Source organism: Patella vulgata, chromosome 1 (genome assembly GCF_932274485.2).
Source record: "Patella vulgata chromosome 1, xgPatVulg1.2, whole genome shotgun sequence".
Taxonomy (NCBI): Eukaryota; Metazoa; Mollusca; class Gastropoda; family Patellidae; genus Patella; species Patella vulgata.
The window spans coordinates 86,509,414-86,529,008 of record NC_065879.2 but is presented as its reverse complement, the minus strand read 5'-3'; the positions used below and the strand labels follow the sequence as shown (position 1 = coordinate 86,529,008).

At 37.0% G+C, this 19,595-nt stretch overlaps 1 protein-coding gene across 2 annotated transcripts in view; it reads right to left on the bottom strand.

The window, feature by feature from the left end:
- LOC126808858 (aquaporin AQPAe.a) overlaps positions 1–19,595 on the bottom strand; it is an 87,516-nt gene that overhangs the window by 53,548 nt on the left and 14,373 nt on the right. For both annotated transcript variants that reach the window (XM_050533905.2, XM_050533906.2), the window contains exon 2: positions 3,998–4,590. The gene's annotated coding sequence lies outside the window, so the exon portion shown is untranslated. The remainder of the gene's footprint in view (positions 1–3,997; positions 4,591–19,595) is intronic.

Here is a 19,595-nt window from a genome sequence, read left to right as displayed (position 1 = left end):
TTTTCGGTTAAAACTCTTGTTTATTTTATTCATTCCCACAGAAGTTCCTGATATCATAATAGAGAGAGCGCATTAAGCTCCTGATAAAAACGAAAGTTTCACAAAACACTTAAAGATGCATTATGTAAGATTTAGAAAAAGAACTGGCCGATCTTGCTATAATAGTTCCAAAATAGATAATGATAAATAAATAGAGAGAGAAAGAGAGAGAGAGAGAGAGAGAGAAATCGGGTTTAACGTCCACTCGACACAAACTAGGTCATTTCGGGTCTAACATATGGTTTAATTTTATTTCAATAATTCACTTGCGCGTATGGGTCTTTAGCAGTGGGAGGAAACCGGAGGACCCGGAGAAAACCCACTAGGTTGGACAGGCGACCCTTCTCCTTGTCACGTACAACCGGGGATTCGAAACCACGCCAGTTGACTCAATGACAGGCATTATAATACAGCGCGAACGTGCTAACCATTCGGCCACCCAACCCCCCATGAGTGTTTGAAGTTTTAAACAATATAGTCCTGATTGTCAAGTACCAGTGCTACCATAATAAACCAAGTCTCGATTATAAATTTAATTGTTAAATTTTAAATGACAAGAGGGTTCTATTAATCCATTAATATCTAAATGATCCCATGACCTAGAGATTTGATTATGGGGTTGTCATGTGAACCAATGTCTAATTAATAATTTACATAACATTTCAGAGAGAGAGAGAGAGAGAGAGAGAGAGAGATAGAGGGAGAAATGGGGTTTAACATCCACTTGACACAAACTATGTCATTTCGGGACTAACACATGGTTCAATTTCATTTCAGTAGGTCTTTAGCTGTAGAGGAGGAGACCGGAGGACCCAGTGAAAACCCACGAGGTTGGACAGGCGACCCTACTCCTTGTCACGTACAACTTGGGAATGGAAACCACGCCAGTTGACTCAATGACAGACCTTATGATGTAACATGCACGCGCTAACCTGCAATAGGCAGATGTAGCTCTTACATAATGCATCTTTAATAATTCTTGTATCAAGTTATTGCAAACTATGGGCAATTTCAAGTAATTTGCTATTATGTGCAATTTGTTGCTTAAGTTTTTAAATCATCAGTAAAGTATTACAGCAAAATATGTTTAGACTTTTTCTTCATGCCAACTTAATAGCAATGTATAATTTCAGACATCAAGGAGAGTGAGAGAGAGAGGGGGGAGAGGGAGAGAGAGAGGGCTTAAGTCCACTGACACAAACTAGGTCATTTTGGGACTAACATATGGTTCAATTTTATTTCAATAATTCGCTTGCGCGTTGGGGTCTTTAGCAGTTGGAGGAAACCAGAGGACCCAGAGAAAACCCACGAGGTTGGACAGAAGACACTACTCCTTGTCAGGTACAACTGGGGAATCGAAACCACACCAGTTGACTCAATGACAGACCTTATGATACAGTGCGCACGAGACATCAAGAAAAGCAACTGAACAGGATTTATTGAATGTCATTATAAAAATATCTTGTCCTTATGCATCGTTTGATTGCTACAGAAGAACTTGCAAACTACAATACTGCTAGGCCTTCCGTTCTGCATATCGAGGGAACCACATCTCATACTTTCTCGACCAACACCAGAATCGAACATGGGACCTCCCGTTTTAGCGAGCCAGCATCTTATTCACTTGATCAGGATGTCCAATGTTATCATTCAGGAGTTTTTGATATATTGGGCAGTTTTTAGGGCAGTCCTTAAAGTACGGAGGCATTATTAAAGGGCCAATTTTGATTATACTTTGGAGAATAAAACTGCTTAATTTTGTGTTAAAAACTCTTAAAATCCTCCACCTTAGGGGCAAGGAACTAACTCAATATACGTGATACGTTTTCAAACAACTTCAACCCGTCAGTCTTCATCTGGAAACGGAGAGCGGTGTGACAAGCTGTATTATACGGTGTCTAGATAAAACCAGACTTTTATTTTATAAAATAATGTGTAGGTGAAATTAACCTTTCGTTATGAAGTACAGTACATGGGTCATGCACTGTATAGACCTCTAAAGGAACGGCAATAGAGTCACCCTACGAAAAAATTGACCGTGAATCTTAAATGGGTTACATGTCCGGATAAGTTGTATTGAGGTTCACGTCGAAACGACTCATTATTTTAAGCTGAAATCTTTAAACAAGGTAAATACACCATTCTTTTATATATTGGCACTTAAATTTCATACGTACACAGGCTTTTATTTCTGAGACGGTTAAAATCGGGTCCCTTTAAGCGATACGGGAATCTCTCACAAACTACAATATTATGGTGAATCTCGAATAGGAATATCAGTCCAAAAAGGGTTAAATTCATTTTACGTGAAGAACCTGCTAACTTTGGCCTATTCATTTTCACTTATGAAAAACTAAAATCCTGTATATACACTGGTGTTTACATAAAAGAACCTGTGACAGTTGGAATTTGGGGAAAACTTTCCTCATATCGTAATGTATGCCCGTCTTCATTAGCCCAGTTGATGCTGAAAAGTAGGATGTTAAACCCCATTTCATTTCATTTCAAATTCAAAGTTCTATGTATGTAGTTTTTTCTTGTTTATGAAGGGACTACCTACACATTGAAATACATTTATTACATTATTAAACATACATTATGCAAGAGCTAAATCTGCCTATTGCAGGTCTTTCTTTAGGCCTGGAATATGTTATCTAAATTATTATCCAGACCATAATCAACTCTCGATGTCATCGCTAGCCTGCGATGTTTATAGGATTAGGTTCCGATTTGCTCTAGATGGCATCGCTAGTCTGCGATATTTAGCGGATTGGAATACATTTTTTGAAAAATAATTTAAAGTAAAAATGGATAATCGAGACTTTTTTTTTTATTGTACCGACTTTAGTAATGATGATCGAGTGTAGCATACAATTCAAAATCTAATATCTCGGTTCAGAGTGGATCAATTTGACTGGAATTTTTTATCAGATTCTATCTTTTACTATTATAGCAAAAACAATCAACTCTTTATCTAATCTCCCATAAATCCCCTTTAATAAAAGCCACTTTAAAGAGCTGGAAATATTATCTAAACTCTCACATTCATATTAAAGGGACAATAACACTCTTGCTGGCTTGACAGCTCCAGAAAATAAATAATAGCCTTATTCAAAGTATTAGATGTTTAAGTGTCCTACCTGTTGTGTAAATTATCCATTACATCCTATTTTACTTGTCCAGAGGGTTCGAAAATATTTTTAAATCCAAGTCATATTTGAAAAGGTTTACGTTAGGCTTTTCAAATCATTTACTTGAATTTTTCCAATTTTTTAAATTAGGTGTGTTAAGATAAAATTTGTATCATCATTTAATTGGAATATTGTAAACTAGTACAATTTGTTGACTAGAATAAAGATTGGGACATATTATTCAGTTACAACACGAGTGGTATTGAGCCTTTAAATCATAAGATCTAATAACTATACAGTTCCTCCTTGTTTACACAGAAATAAATTTACTACATTTACTGATTTTCTGTTCTTCAGGAAAAAGACTAATTCAGAGCCTTTTAATTCCGAATATTTAAGTTTTGAGAGAGAGAGAGAGAGACAGAGAGAGAAATGGGAGTTTAACATCCACTCGACACAAACTAGGTCATTTCGGGACTAACATATAGTTTTTAATTTTATTTCAATAATTCACTTGCGCGTAGGGGTCTTTAGCATTGGGAGGAAACCGGAGGACCAGGAGAAAACCCACGAGGTTGGATAGGCGACCCTACTCCTTGCCACGTACAGGCGGGGAATCGAAACCACGCCAGTTGACGCAATGACAGACCTTATGATACAGCACGCACGTGCTAACCATTCGGCCATCCAACCCCCCTTTAAGTTTTGAAATTTTAAATTACACATCATATGCAACAAAGGAGTGGGTTATTCATTGAAAAAGAGCTCGAAGAACTAAGAACTAAAAAAATTAAAATGGTTTGGCCGTATTAACAAAAGCCACTTACAGTTACACAGATCCAATATTCAATTGCTGGTAATAAGCACAATATCAAAACATCCAATTTGATCAAATAAAAACTGTCACTGGATAATTTTTCTATTAGGAGCCAACGTTGAATTACGAAACATCTCTTAAATTCAATATACTATGTGTTCAAATTGACGTGTCACAATTTTTTTAACGTCCAATTTCTTCCCATATAGAATGTGTTCAAATTGACGTGTCACAATTTTTTAACGTCAAATGTCTTTGAGTAACGCCACAGACTCTCTTATCTGAACTGAACACAAGTAGCTTAGAATAATGATATGCTTTATACATGTACATAAAATCCTTTTAATGCTTGTGTTGCTCAGCCATCAATTATCATATAATCCTTTTCTTGCAACTGTTATACATTCTCCCTGAATCCTTATCTCCTTCCGTATTTATAAAGCTTAACGCCACCTTGTCACTCTTGAACATTTCCTTTAATGCACTCAATGTTACCCTTTTTAGATCCTTGACTACAAGATTTGCCTTAATTAATGTCAACTTTTCTTGTAGAAACTTTGAAAAATTCTGAATTCTCAGGAGTCTTTCATTTTCTAGCACATTCTGGAAAAAAAGAATTTAAAATATAATTTACCGAAAGTAACATATAAATCCTGATTGAAATAAGCCATTTGTTATAAAACAATGCAGGCACATTGATAATCAATCAAGATTTAGTTTTTTTAAAAAAGGTATTTTGTCAAGATGATCTCCAGAAATATAAAACAAACTTTGATGGCTGGTCTTCTCTATTGAAGGAAATAATAGCCAATTTGTCTATATAACTGTACATGCCAAAATTAGGTGCTGAAATATGAATACATGCATGTCTTGGTGGAGGAGAATGAGAGAGAGAGAAATTGGTCAACAAATACTAGGTCATTTTGGGACTAACAAATTGTTGAGAGATAGAGAGAGAGAGAGAAATGGGGTTTAACGTCCACTTGACATAAACTAGCTCATTTCGGGACTAACATATGGTTTAATTTTATTTCAATAATTCGCTTGTGCGTAGGGGTCTTTAGCAGTGGGAGGAAGCCGGAGGATCTGGAGAAAACCAACGTGGTAGGACAGCGACCCTACTCCATGTCATGTACAACAGGAGATTCGAAACCATGCCAGTTGACTCAATGACAGGCCTTATGATACAGCACGCACGTGCTAACCATTTGGCCATCCAAGCCCTCCTACATATTGTTGAATGTAGGAGTCTTTAGCAATGGGAGACAACCAAAAGGACCCGGAGAAACACATGAGGTTGGACAGGCAACCCGACTCCTTGTCACATACAAGTGAAGATTTGAAACCACGCCACTTGACTCAATGACAGACCTTATGAGCTAAAGTACATGCATTATACCATTTGGTCACCCAACCCACACCCTGTATAATAATAATACAATATGTAATGGCAACTAAATGTCGAGCATGAAAAAATAATACATTGTAATATAGAGGCAAACAAATGCTAGAAACTCCAGGACTATTTTCAGCCATGAGAAAATCTTTCAATTCTCAAGAGTACCTGACTGTTGTCACATTCAATAAGTGGATCAGTGAAATTTTTCCAACTATCAGTACCACATACTAATCAAGGAGCGAAGCACACAAATAATTCCATGACTTCAAGGTATATTTCTCGTTCACCAATAATCGAAAAAAAGATGGTAAATAAAGTTAAGTGATAATATCTTTATTGGAATGATTGAGATCTAATTGATTCTCTGAACTCCAAATTCATCAATTTCATCTTTATTCTCCTCGGCAGTCTACACATACTAGAAAATCTTTAAAGTGATTGTTGCATTTATTTAAGTCATACGTTTAAAATATATTAAAATGAAGTCTTAAAATGCATCCTGCATCACTGACAAGGGGGGAAACCATGCTTTCTTAGCTAACGTCAAACATACATTATGCAAGAACTAAATCTGCCAATTGCAGGTCTTTGTTTAGGCCTGAAATGTTATCTAAATTATTAATTAGACATTAATTAACTTATCCAGACCATAATCAACTCTTGATGTCATCGCTAGCCTGCGATATTTACTGGATTAGGATCCGATCTGCTACTCAACGATCATATCATTGATGATTAAATAAAACAAAATGGATAATCAAGTCTATGTTTTTTATCTTACCGACTTCAGTAATGATTATCGAGGTTAGGCCCAAAATTCAATCGCTAAATTCTCGGTTCAGAGTAGATCAATTTGACTAAAATTTTCAGCAAATTCCCTTTACATTATCTAGTTTGTAACTATTATGGTGAGAACTGCCAAATCTTTATTTAATCTCCAATAATGTATCTTTAAGCGGGGAATATGTTAATGGGTATCGCATCATTGCCATTGCTAAACAAAAATATTTATTTGATTAGCAGAAACCACATTTACAAAGCATAAAAATAAATAACAAGTCTTTAATTATATACCGGTAGATATTATGGCTTTTATAGATGATTCAATACAACACAGTAAAAATTTACTTATTTGATTTTCAATCAAGAGAAACTGCTAATCAATTTTTTTTCTTAAACATCCAATAATTGTTAATCAATTATTTCATTTCACACAGTATTTAACTCATTATAATTGTGTATCCATAAAATTGTGTCTCGCTAGCCTGGAGGTCGGGTGTTCGATCCCTGCATTTTCCGGCGTGGTTCTCCCTTGCTGGTGATGCAGGACGGAGGGGCTGACAAGGAAAGCTGTCTAGTCGTTGGGATGGGACGAAAAAGCGAGGTCCTGTGTCCATATTGGCGTGCACGTTAAATATTCCCTTCCAGTTGGAATTCGATATAAGAGTAGGCCGTAGTGCCGCTGTCCGGGCAAAATTTCCCTCATAGCACACTGTATGGCGTATGCCCGTCTTCATTAGCCCAGTTCGGAGCAAAACAGTAGGACGTTAATCCCCATTTCATTTCATAAAATTGTGTATCCATAATATGTTCAATTTCTACACTAGGGACCGGGTATCATTCAGATTTGATGAAAAAAGGAAAGAAACTGAGCTTACCATCTATAATCTAATACATGTATTCAGTTAATAGATTCCCATGCAGAAAGTGTTAAAATACCATCAAGATTCATCAAATAACGCCGAGTTTGTGCTACCGTTTAGTTTAAGAAACACCATTTAGTTTTGACATCGGTCATCTAGTTTATGACTATTTAGTTTAGTTTTGATATTGGTCATCCAGTTTATGACCATTTAGTTTCATAAACTAGACAACCAATGTCAAACTAAACGGAAGCACAAACTGGGTGGTTTTTGATGAATCTTGATGGTATTTTAACACTTTCTGCATGGCAATCTATTAACTGAATATGTGTATTAGATTATAGATGGTAAGCTCAGTTTTTTTCCTTTTTTCATCAAATCTGAATGATACCTGGTCCCTAGTGCTAAATCCCTATCAAAGAAGTTAGTCCCAAAATGACCTAATTTGTGTTGAGTGCACATTAAAGCCCATTTCTCTCTCTCTTGATAAAGAAGAGAGTATCCTCGTCGAAACGTCGGTTAGTATTAAACTCAGTAATTGTATATCCATAAAATTGTACCTTGTGTTAATATCTTCAATTACTAAATACCTAAACATACATTATGCAAGAGCTAAATCTGCCTATTGCAGGTCTTTCTTTAGGCCTGAAATGTTTTCTAAAGTATTAATTAGACATTAATTAATTGATCCAGCCCTAATCAACTCTCGATGGCATCAGATTTCTCCGATATTAAATAGATTAGAATGTTTCAGTGATACTTTGATTTAATCAAATATGGAGGACCGAGACTTAGCTTCGATCAACCAGTAAGGTGGTTGAAATTATTGCACACATCTGTCAAACCGTCAAAGGCTAATATCTTCGCTTGCAATAGAGTAATTTGAATGAAATTTTCAAATTATTCATTTTACATCATCTACTTTCGAACTATTATAGCAAGAACGGCTTGTTCTTTATCTAAATCATACATAATGTATCTTTAATACCTCTCTATATGACCCAAATGTCTTATCAATGTTCAGTGACCATCTTTATTTATTGGGTTATCATTTATGTGGAGGTTTAAATATTGCATGTACTCTATCTTTTTTTTTGTCTTTAAAAAAACCCACTTTAGATAAGGTGACTTAACAACACAATGACTAATGCCTAATTCATTTATTGTGTGCTCGAGCTTATCTAATCTTGAAGATAAATTTTTAAACAGGCATTATGCAAGAGTTAAAACTGCCTATTATATTATAGATCTTTCTATGACCCTCCCTCAGTGGCGGATTAAGCCCCACCAAGGCCTGAGGCAGCAGTTGCTGGAGGGCCTATTTAGTTTTTAAAGTTAGGGCCAAGGTAGTTGCTAACATTAAAAACGTAATGTAACTTTATATGCCCATAAATGACGGCACGTGGATACAATATATTAAGCAAGACATAACCGAAAACTTACAAGGATTTAACGTACATTGTTGGCCTACGTTTAAAAAATAAGATCAGATCTCCAAACAATAGGGCCTATTTAAAATGGCGTGGGCCAAATTAATTTCGGGTCAGGGCCTATGTTGATTCCCGTTGGGCCTAAACCCCACCCCCCTAACATTCATTGTCTATGCGTTTTTAATCGTATCAGACAAGTCTAAAAAATTTTTTTTTACAAAATCTTTGGGCCTGAGGCGGCAGCCTCATCAGCCTCACTGATAATCCGCTACTGCCCTCCCTCCCCCACACTTTACTAGTTCCTTACCCCTGGGACGTAAAAACCTTAAACGTATATTATGCAAGAGCTAAATCTGCCTATTTCAGATCTTTCTTTAGGCCTGAAATGTTATCTAAATTATTAATTAGACAGCAATTAACTTATCCAGACCATAATCAACTCTCGATGTCATCGCCAGCCTGTGATATTTACTGGATTAGGATCTGATTTGCTGCTCAACTTTCATTCATGATTAAATTATGAAACGGATAATCGAGACTATTTTTTTTTTTATCCTACAAGGCCAAAAATTCAATCACTAAATTCTTGGTTCAGAGTGGATCAATTTGAAATTTTCTGCAAATACCCTTTACATTATCTAGTTTTTAACTATTATAGTGAGAACTGCTAGCTCTTTATCTAATCTTCCATAATGTATCTTTAACAACTAATACCAAATTCATTTATTGTGTACTCGACTTTATCTTAAAAGGAATTTTTTTAAGGATATGTTTAGGATAAAGCACGAGACTGAGGTTATGCTGGGGAAAGAAAGACTGAAGAAAATAACCTGAGAAAAAGAAAAACCGAGGCCGGTAGGCCGATGTTTTTCTGTCAAGGGTTTTTTCTGAAATCTTTCTTCCCCAGCATAACCGAAGTCAAGAACTTTATCTTGCTTATAAACCGTCTATGTTTACATGTACGCAAGATGAGAATATCTCAGAATTCCCGCAAGAAAAACCTTATATCATGTTTTCTTATGGAAAAAAAAAAAACTTACCCTGTAAGAATAACCCGTTACAGGTTTAAAGAAAGACTTTCAGAAGAATAACCCCAAATATAACCAAAACAGCCCCCCCGACTTTCAGACCTCAAGTTATTCCGGGCATAGAATATACCCTAAAGATCAAAGAGATTTACCGTTACAGGTTTATAATACCGGTACATAAGAAAAATCAGTATGTGAAAAAATGAGTCAAGTATATATGACTAGGCGCAGGAGTCTTTAGGGGTAGGAACAAATCACAGGAATTACAAAGGTCTCTTCAAAAAACATAGTGCAACAATATTCAGACTTGAAATCTAATTGGGATTTCCCCATTGATCCGAGAAAATCTGTAATAATGTATCCTGCACACCAGATTAGATTTCCATTTCTATAAACAAATACTAGATTAGCCCAGATTTAGAAACACAACCTAAAAAGGTAATAGAATTATTTTAACTCGTTTGGACACAGAAATGACTTGGCTTCTATAATCCCATATCAATCCTCCTCCAATCTGGTGTTTCAACACAGTTGTTAATGAAGAACAGTTCAATAAGGCCATACTGTCAAGCCTGGAAATAAGGCACCTGTCACAGACAATGTCAGGCTTTGTCAGGCACTAAATCTCTGGTGCCTGTCAATATGTCCAGCACCGACGATCTGTCTTTTTTATTGATATTGTGCGACACTAAGTTGAAAATGGCAGGTAATCTTTCAATAGTGCCTGACACTTTGTCAGGTATACATCTAAAACCGTTATTTCCAGGCCGTACAAAAAAATATTCTGGTTCTTCGACAATCCATCCAAAGTCTTTTATAGGAAAGGGGGATCACAGTGGCTAAGTGGGTAAGACGCTAGCTCGCTAGTCTGGAGTTCGGCTGTTCGATCCCTGCATTGGCCGAGAAAGTTCATCCAGATTTTCAGACGTGGTTCCTCTTGTCAGTGATGATGGAAGGAGGACCTGACAAGGAAAGTTGTCTAGTCATTTGGATGGGACGAAAAACCAAGGTCCCATGTACACATTGATGTGTACGTAAAAGATGCCTTGACAGTTCGAATTCGATATAAGTGTAGGTCTTAGGATGTTAAACCCCATTTCATTTCATTTCTTTTCTAGGAATGTATGATTATATTGGGGATTGTAATCGTGTGACGTAGAATTCAGTCCTGTCACAATTCTGTCAGTCCCAACAACTGAGGTGGTGTATAATTATATCGGGGATTACAATTGTGTGGCGTAGAATTCAGTCCCGTCACAGTTCTGTCAGTCCCGACAACTGAGTTGGTGTGAGTAGCATCGTGACATAATTAAGTACAAAGAATATGTTTCAGCTGTCATGGTTGTTTGAGATATTTTCATATGCAGTCCACGCATGCGTTCTAGCCCCAAATCCCCATTTTCACTGGATTGTCACTATTTTGGGGTTTGACAGAATTAAATTCTGAAACGTTCAATTGAGCATCCCCCTAGTGTCATTCCAATCGGATTAAAATACAGTTTTATATTTCGCTTCGGTTTTTTATACTTTCGATGGCTTACACTACATGAAGATCTGACCAGATGTACTGCAGGGCTTGCCACGAGCAAATTGGAGGCGAGTAGATGACTACTCACACAAATATAGACTTGCGCGAGTGAGGCGAGTACATGTATTTACTCACGCAGAATGATGTGCGTGAGTAGCCATTTAAATTTCATGTGCCTAATGGCAATGCTCTTGTCACTTCGGTGGAAGCGGACATTGAATAAAGCTATTTCACACACAATGGCAATGCATACTCTTTTATTTATCTAAACGAATTCTGTAAATCGTCTTCCCATGACAAGAACGTTGCAAGGGAAACTGGGTTTCCCTTTGCCATCGTTGCCGTGCTGAGGGGATTCGGGTAAAGCTTAGAAAGGTAAAAGAACAGGCAACACAATTTCAATCCCATCAATTTGCAGAAAAGATGTAGGATCGAAAGAACTGCTATAGAAACGACAACATCCGCTCAATTTTTGATTATCCAGACACGGCAAAGGACATCTGCTTAAAAACCGCCTGGCAATACGCGTCTCAATGTATTTTTAATAACAACAGGTAGCACTGGAAAGACACGCCGCGTGCGCAATAGTGCATCAATATGAAGGCATACAAATTGTTTACGGCTTTTTTTATTACGATATTCCATTATTTCTGATTTAATTATTTTTTATATTTGCGCGAGTACTTAATCACTCACGTAAATTTGGTTTTACGCGAGCGGAGCGTGCGCGCGAGTAATTACTCGCGTCTCGTGGCAAGCCCTGTACTGGGAGGTTGTGTCAGGGATCATACAAGCGACTTTTGACCCTATGATGTCAGACATTGATTAATCAATCAGTGAGAATGTTTCTAGAGGTTTACCCACAGTTCCGTGCAGAGCAAGCCAAGAACTCGCCGCAACAGACCATTTTATTGGCTAATTCCTCACATCAACTAGAACACCCGTTATATAACAACTCTTCCAGATCCTAGTGTAGTAAAGACAAGTAAAACGAAATTTTATAAGAAACAATATAAGATCTGTGTTTTAATTAGATTGCGGTCATTCATGATTGCCAGTAACATTTAGTAGGGTTGCGTACACATATTTTTGCTTCCTACATGTAACTGAATAAAAATATTTACATGATGTTCCTTTAAAATAAAAACAGGCCATGCAGCCCTTTCCAAGAGACATGGGAGTATTAGAGAAACAGAATATTTTTTTTTGTATGGCCTAATGAAGGAGACATATTAAGACTACGAACGGATGTGTTCCAGATTAGGATGTTCTCAATGTAGATGGAATATTCTATGAGATATTGAAAAGGACACAGTTGACCTTTGTAAAGGAGCGATATGCCAACTCCTTATATGTCTAATTCAACTAATCTAATTGTCTCCGCTAGATAATATGTCCAAGCATGGAAGCTGGGGATATTCTACTAATAAACAACACAAGAGGAAATGAATGGGACTTTGAGTCTCGTCTATTTCAAGCAACCAATAAAAGGTACGAGTAAGGCCAAACTACTTTGATTTTCTGTTCTTTGGGAACACCTGTACAAATATTTCTTCTTATTTCTTTTGGAAAAAGAATTATTTAAAATTTGAAGCCAGATGCGGATCCAGGTAGGGGTGGGGGGCCCACCTGTTGCACGCCCCCTATTTTTTGTGGACGCGAACAATATTTTGCCCCATATATTCTCGCGGTTAAGGAGAACAAAAATACTTAAAAAAGGTAGTGATCCCCGTTGTAATTTAATCCGAAACGAGTCAGTTGGTGACTTGGTTGATTGCCCGTCAGTCCGCCCATCAAGGGACGGGCTTCGCACTCCCAAGTGGGGGCAGCACGCCCCCCCCTTTCTGAAAATCTGGGATCCACCCCTGGAAGCAACCAATGAAAGGGGAGAGAGAGAGAAATGGGGTTTAATGTCCACTCGACACAAATTAGGTCAGTTCCTTTTTATTTTCCATGTTTGCAATGAAATAAAGCACTGGAAAAAAATGAACACTCTTTTAATATGGTATCTATGACTATTGTTAGTTCTAGTCAAAATAAATTAATCCAAAAATAAAATGAGAAAAAAATCCAAATTTTAATTGTAAATTGATTCAGTTTTATAGTCACAGAATTAAGTTGGGATGACACTTAAGTTCCTTTTTAATTTCCATGTCTGTCATCAAATTCCACTATAAAGCACCAGAAAAAATTGCTTCTTTAATACGACCGGTACAAGTCTCTGATATTTCCGTCTATTGCAAGTTGATTAAATTGTAATTTTCTAAGATTTTTTTGCGTTTGACAATGCAGAGAATATAGATCCGCTATGGGAATTAGTTGTCTCGAGCTGAAATGTCATCAAATTCCACTGTAAAACACCAGAAAAAAATTCTTTAATACGGTACAAGTCTCTTCTATCTCCCACTATTGTAAGTTCATTCCTTTAAACATACATTATGCAAGAGCTAAATCTGCCTATTGCCGGTCTTTCTTTAGGCCTGAAATGTTATCTAAATTATTAATTAGACATTAATTAACTTATCCAGACCATATCAACTCTCCATGTCATCGCTAGTCAGCGATGTTTATTGGATTAGGTTCTGATTTCCTATTTGACTTCCAATCATAATTCAATCATGAAATGGATAATCAAGACTATGTTTTTATTATCGTACCGACTTTTGTAATGATGATCGAGGGCTGGGCCGAAAATTCAATCGCTAAAATCTCGGTTCAGAGTGGATCAATTTGACTGAAATTTTCAGCAAATACCTTTTACATCATCTAGTTTTTAACTATTATAGTGAGAACTGCTAGCTCTTTATCTAATCTCCCATAATGTATCTTTAATACAAGTCTTCTCTATTTCTGGCTATGCAAGTTGATTAAATTGTAATTTTCTATGATTTTTTAAGTATCTGACAATGCAGAAACTATAGATTCGCTAAGGGAATCGATTGTCTCAAGCTGAAATATTATCACAGAGATAGGTAATCAGCCATGTGCATGACTAACCCTCCATGATTCACTTATTAACACATGATCAATTCCTCCCGTTTAAAGAGCAGAAAAAAACCCAGCAGATGGAAGTGAAATGCGTGTTTTAACGTCTTATATTTTTGCAGGCTAAGAGCAGAATTTTGCCCAGACAGTGGCACTTGGCTAATGAAGACAGGTGTACATCATTCAGTGTGCTATGACTAATAGCTGAATTTTGCCCAGACAGTGGCACTTGGCTAATGACGACAGGTATACATCATTCAGTGTGCTATGACTATGAGGGAAATTTTGCCCAGACAGTGCCACTATTTTAATTCGAACTGTCAAGTTTTCTTTTACATGTATACCAATGTGTACACAGAAAATTGATTTCTTGTCCATTCAAACAAATAGATGTTGTCTTTGCGGGGCTCTCCATACTGCACCAATGACAAGGTGAAACCACACTGGAAAATCCTTGGGAACTTTTTTGGCCAATACTGGGAAATTCTATTAAATCAAAATATGTTATGAAAAAATTACCAATTTAACTAATTTTCTATGAACATTCTTTATCAGTTCTGTCGTTAAGAAAATAATACCAAATAATAGAAAATATATCAAATACCCAGCCTGATTTCATGTGCCAGTGGCAGCTGATAGAAAATTATTTATAAGTATGCTATTGTAGTAAGAAAAAGAACATGTATCATATTTGCATTACTTTCTTTCGTCTGCTGCTGCTTGTTAGATATCGTACTAAATGTAACATTCTTTAGCTCAGATTAACCAGCTGGAACTGTTTCACAACATACATATACAACAGTATCCCTATAGATTTCAACACGGTAAGAAGTATTTCTGTTATTATTATTGATAACAACCAGTCTGCTGATCGAGCGGGCTAGATCATGACACTATGTTAAATTCTATTAAAGAAGGCCAGTCTCTAACTTAATATCATTCACAATCTTCAACACTGCAAACACGACTTATTGGTCAATTTCAATCAACATTGATATTGTTATCTTACTGCGAAAAGATGGGCTTCTGATATCCAATATTTAAGACAAAACAACAATTTGTATTTCAGAATACTTTTGCTATTTGCAAGGAAGCGACTTGATGAACGAGACTAAAGAACGAGACTAAAGGGCTTCTGATATCCAATATTTAAGAAAAAACAACAATTTGTATTTCAGAATACTTGTGATATTTGCAAGGAAGCGACTTGATGAACGAGACTAAAGATAACGAGAATACTACCGGTGTAGACTGGAATTACCAGATGACAAAGACTGCCAATCAATCTGGACTCTTTGTGTGCGTAGTTCGACAAACATAACTGATTACAAATTACAGTAAAAACAGAAACGATTGAATGTAAATCAGTTTATATACATTCATATTATTACATTATTATATGCGTTGCGACCCATTTGTGTCCAATTCTAGAGGGGTGTGGGGGGAGATGCCAAATGGTTAGCATGTGTGCACTGTATCATAAGTCATTGAGTCAGCTGGCGTAGTTTCCATCCCCGGTTGTAGGTAACAAGGAGTAGGGTTGCCTGTCCAACCTTGTGAGTTTTCTCCGGGTCCTCCGGTTTCCTAACACTGCTAAAGACCCCTACGCACAAGCGAATTATTGAAATATAATTGAACCCATGTGTTAGTCTCGAAATGACCTAGTTTGTGTCAAGCAGAGTTAAACCCTCCCCCTCTCTCCACTTCTAGAATAGGGATTTAGCTCCTTTAAATCATTGTAATAAACAGTAATAATCTGCTTTATGCCCAACATAGGGCACCATCATTATTTATGTCATTAATTTTTTGAGAAGTGAAATATTTGCTGTATGGTGTAACAGTCTGTTTGGAATTCAGTTAGGCATAGGGTATAAATAAGGCAATATTTGTGTTCATTTCTCAATCCGATTAAAACCCAGATCTATATTTCGTTTCGTTTTCTATACTTTTGATGGCCTACACTACATGAAGATCTGACCAGTTGTACTGGAAGGTCGTGTCAGGGGTTGTATGAGCAGTTTTTGACCCTATGACATCAGACATTGATTAATCAATCAGTGTTGACGTTACTAGTGGTTTACCCACAGTTCCATGCATGGCACGCCAAGAAGTCGCCGTAACAGACGGTTTCATTGGCTAATCCCTCACGTCATCCAGAACACCTGTTATATAACAACTCTTCCAGTTCCTAGTGTACCACAGAGAAAACGACATTTTGAACTATAAAAAATGAAATAAAATAGGATCTGTAAAAATTCAGATTGTTTCTAGGTGCCAAAGAATAGATATTTAGCTCCTTTAAATCCAAAAATATGTTATTATCAATTTAACTAATTTTCTTCCAACATTCTTTTCCAGTTCAATCAATACGTAAATTATCTATATCACGTAAATACTTAGTTATTGACGCCGTTTAGGTTCCACAAGTCTGCTGTTTGGACAAAAAACTTGCTGGATAATGACTTCACGATTGATTACGCTTTCAGGTAATGTGGCAGAAATTCTTGCGTTTCTGAAAACAAGCCGTCGGATGCTTTATCATAATACAATACCGAATGACAGACATCTTTTATTATCCTTGCAAATAACTTCCAATGAGCGGAAAAAATGGTTTTACTCAAGCAATGATTCCCAGTTATTGGCAATAAAAATGGTGTGAGGACCCAATTTTCGAACTATATTGCAACTGGCAGATGCAATGAGGCTATTAGTCATTGTTTTCTGTATTGAGCTAAACAGACATCTTAATTTGCAAATGTCAAAATTCACTCTCTTAATTGTGTAAAAGCTCCCATCAGTTTAGGGCAAAGTAAGGGGTTTGGTACATGTGTAAATAAGGGAGAGAGATGGAGAGAGAGAGAGAGAGAGAGAGAGAGAGAGATGGGGTTTAACGTCCATTCGAGACAAATTAGGTCTTTTGGTTTCATTTTATTTCGACATTTTCAACAATTCACTTGTGCATAGGGGTCTTTAGTTGTGTAAGGAAACTGGAGGACCCTGAGATAACACAAGGTTAGACAGGCGACACTACTCCTTGTCACGTACAACCTGGGGATCGAAACCATGACAGATTTTAAGATGCTAACCATTTGGCCATCCAACCTCCCGCTTAAGGACCCTTGTTATCTGGAATTTGAGAAGAGAGAGAGAGAAATGGGGTTTAACGTCCACTCGACACAAACTAGGTCATTTCGGGACTAACATATGGTTTAATTTTATATACATAATTCGCTTGCGCGTAGGGGTCTTTAGCTGTGGGAGGAAACCGGAGGACCCGGAGAAAACTCACGAGGTTGGACAGGCGACCCTACTCCTTGTCACGTACAACCAGGGATTCGAAACCACGCCAGTCGACTCAATGACAGACTTTATGATACAGTGCGCGCACGCTAACCATTCAGCCATCCAACCCCCCAATTGAGAAAAGAGTAGGAAACTGGAGGACACAGAGATAACACAGAGATAACACAGAGATAACACATGGTTGGACAGGCGACACTACTCCTTGTCACGAAGGGAATCTAAACCTGGTCATTTCATTCAATGACAGACCTTATATTAAACCATTCCACCAGCCTTCTAACCCCACAATGGGAATCGTAAAATACAAATTCATGTGCTCGATGGTTCTTGAGCTTAAAAAACAATGCCTGAATTATATAATTGATTGGTATACGTTGATATTGTTTCGTTGCCTGGCAACCTATCTTTACAATGAATGTACTGTCAGACCTCAAATTTCCGAACAATCAGAGGAATTGTTTTGTAGCCCAGGCAATCGCTGTTTAATTATACGTAATATTTCCTTTTTGGAAGGGACAATAGGAGAATTACTTGAATGGCTGGAAAAATAACTTAAACATACATTATGCAAGAGCTAAATCTGTCTATTGCAGGTCTTTCATTAGGCCTGAAATGTTATGTAAATTATTAATTAGATATTAATTAACCTATCCAGACCATAATCAACTCTCGATGGCATCGCTAGCCTGAGATGTTTATAGGATTAGGTTCTGATTTGCTCTTCGTCTTCCATTCATAATTTAATCATGAAATGGATAATCAAGACTATGTTTTTTATCCTACTGACTTTAGTAATGATGATCGAGGCTAGGCCAAAAATTCACTTGTTAAAATCTCCGCTCATAGTGGATCAATTTGACTGAAATTTTCATCAAATTCTCTTTACATTATCTAGTTTTTATCTAATCTCCCAGAATGTATCTTTAACTATATGTTAAATACGTGTAATCAATTTACATACATTGTGTGGTTAAGCTGTGAAAAATGAGATATTGTCTGAAAAATGCAAATGATGAACAGAGGCTTTGTAAGTGATATAAACGAAAAATGAGTTGTCTTTTTCTTGGTCTCTTGGGCTTTGTTTCGTTGTTGCTTTTATTCAAATCAAATGCATCACAGAAGAAGACAAAATAGAAGTGATAGAAACCATTGATCATCCTCTTTTAACTTGGTCTGACTTTATTTTTTGGTATCCATCCATCAATTTTAAAACAATCTTGAACAATATCCATCTACTTCAGAGACAAAACAGTAAAAATATTGGTAATTGATACGTGAAAAAGCATTGGCGTGTTAATGTATCCTAGACCTGAATGCTTTAAGTGGATAATATTTCAAAATAACGATTTTAACACAGAGTAAAACAAAACAGCCATTCAAGAAACGATGTCTGGTTAAAACAGCTTGTTTTTCTTGAGCTTCTAGAAAACATTTGATTATTGTCCAATTGCATGAACACATTTCTGCTTTTCAATTTGTCATCTGATATTCAAAGTAAAACCATAACAGACTCACATAACAGGGAAAAAAACAAATCATTCGGAGTTTTAAATATAATATTGAGGAATGAAATGCAAAGGTGTGTTTAGGAATTTGAGAGAGAGAGAGAGAGAGAGAAATGGGGTTTAACGTTCACTCGACACAAACTAGGTCATTTCGGGACTAACATATGGTTCAATTTTATTTCAATAATTCGCTTGGGTGTAGGGGTGTTTAGCGGTGGGAACCCAGGAGGTTGGACTGGCGACCCTACTCCTTGTCACGTACAACCGGGGATTCGAAACCACGCCAGTCGACTCAATGACAGACTTTATGATACAGCGCGCACACGCTAACCATTCAGCCATCCACCCCCCTATTTAGGAATTTGAGCAGTGTTGTTTGTTCCAAGGTAAAGACAATGTGAAATTTGTCAATGAGGTCTGGGGGTATTACCCGAGAATGTTTTAAATGAAATGAAATGAAATGGAGTTTAACGTCCTACTGCTCCAAAGTGAGCTTATGAAGACGGGCATACGCCATACAGTGTGCTACGAGGGAAATTTTGCCTGGACAGCGGCACTACGGCATACTCTTATAGTGAATTCCAACTGTCAAGGTATCTTTTATGTACACGCCAATGTGTACATGGGACCTCGTTTTTTCATCCCATCTGAACGACTAGACAGCTGTCCTTGTCAGGCCCTTCGTCCTGCATCACTGACAAGGGGGAACCACACCGGAAAAAATCTTGATGAACTTTGTCGGCCAATGCAGGAATCGAACTCGCGACCTTCATGCTAGCGAGCCAGC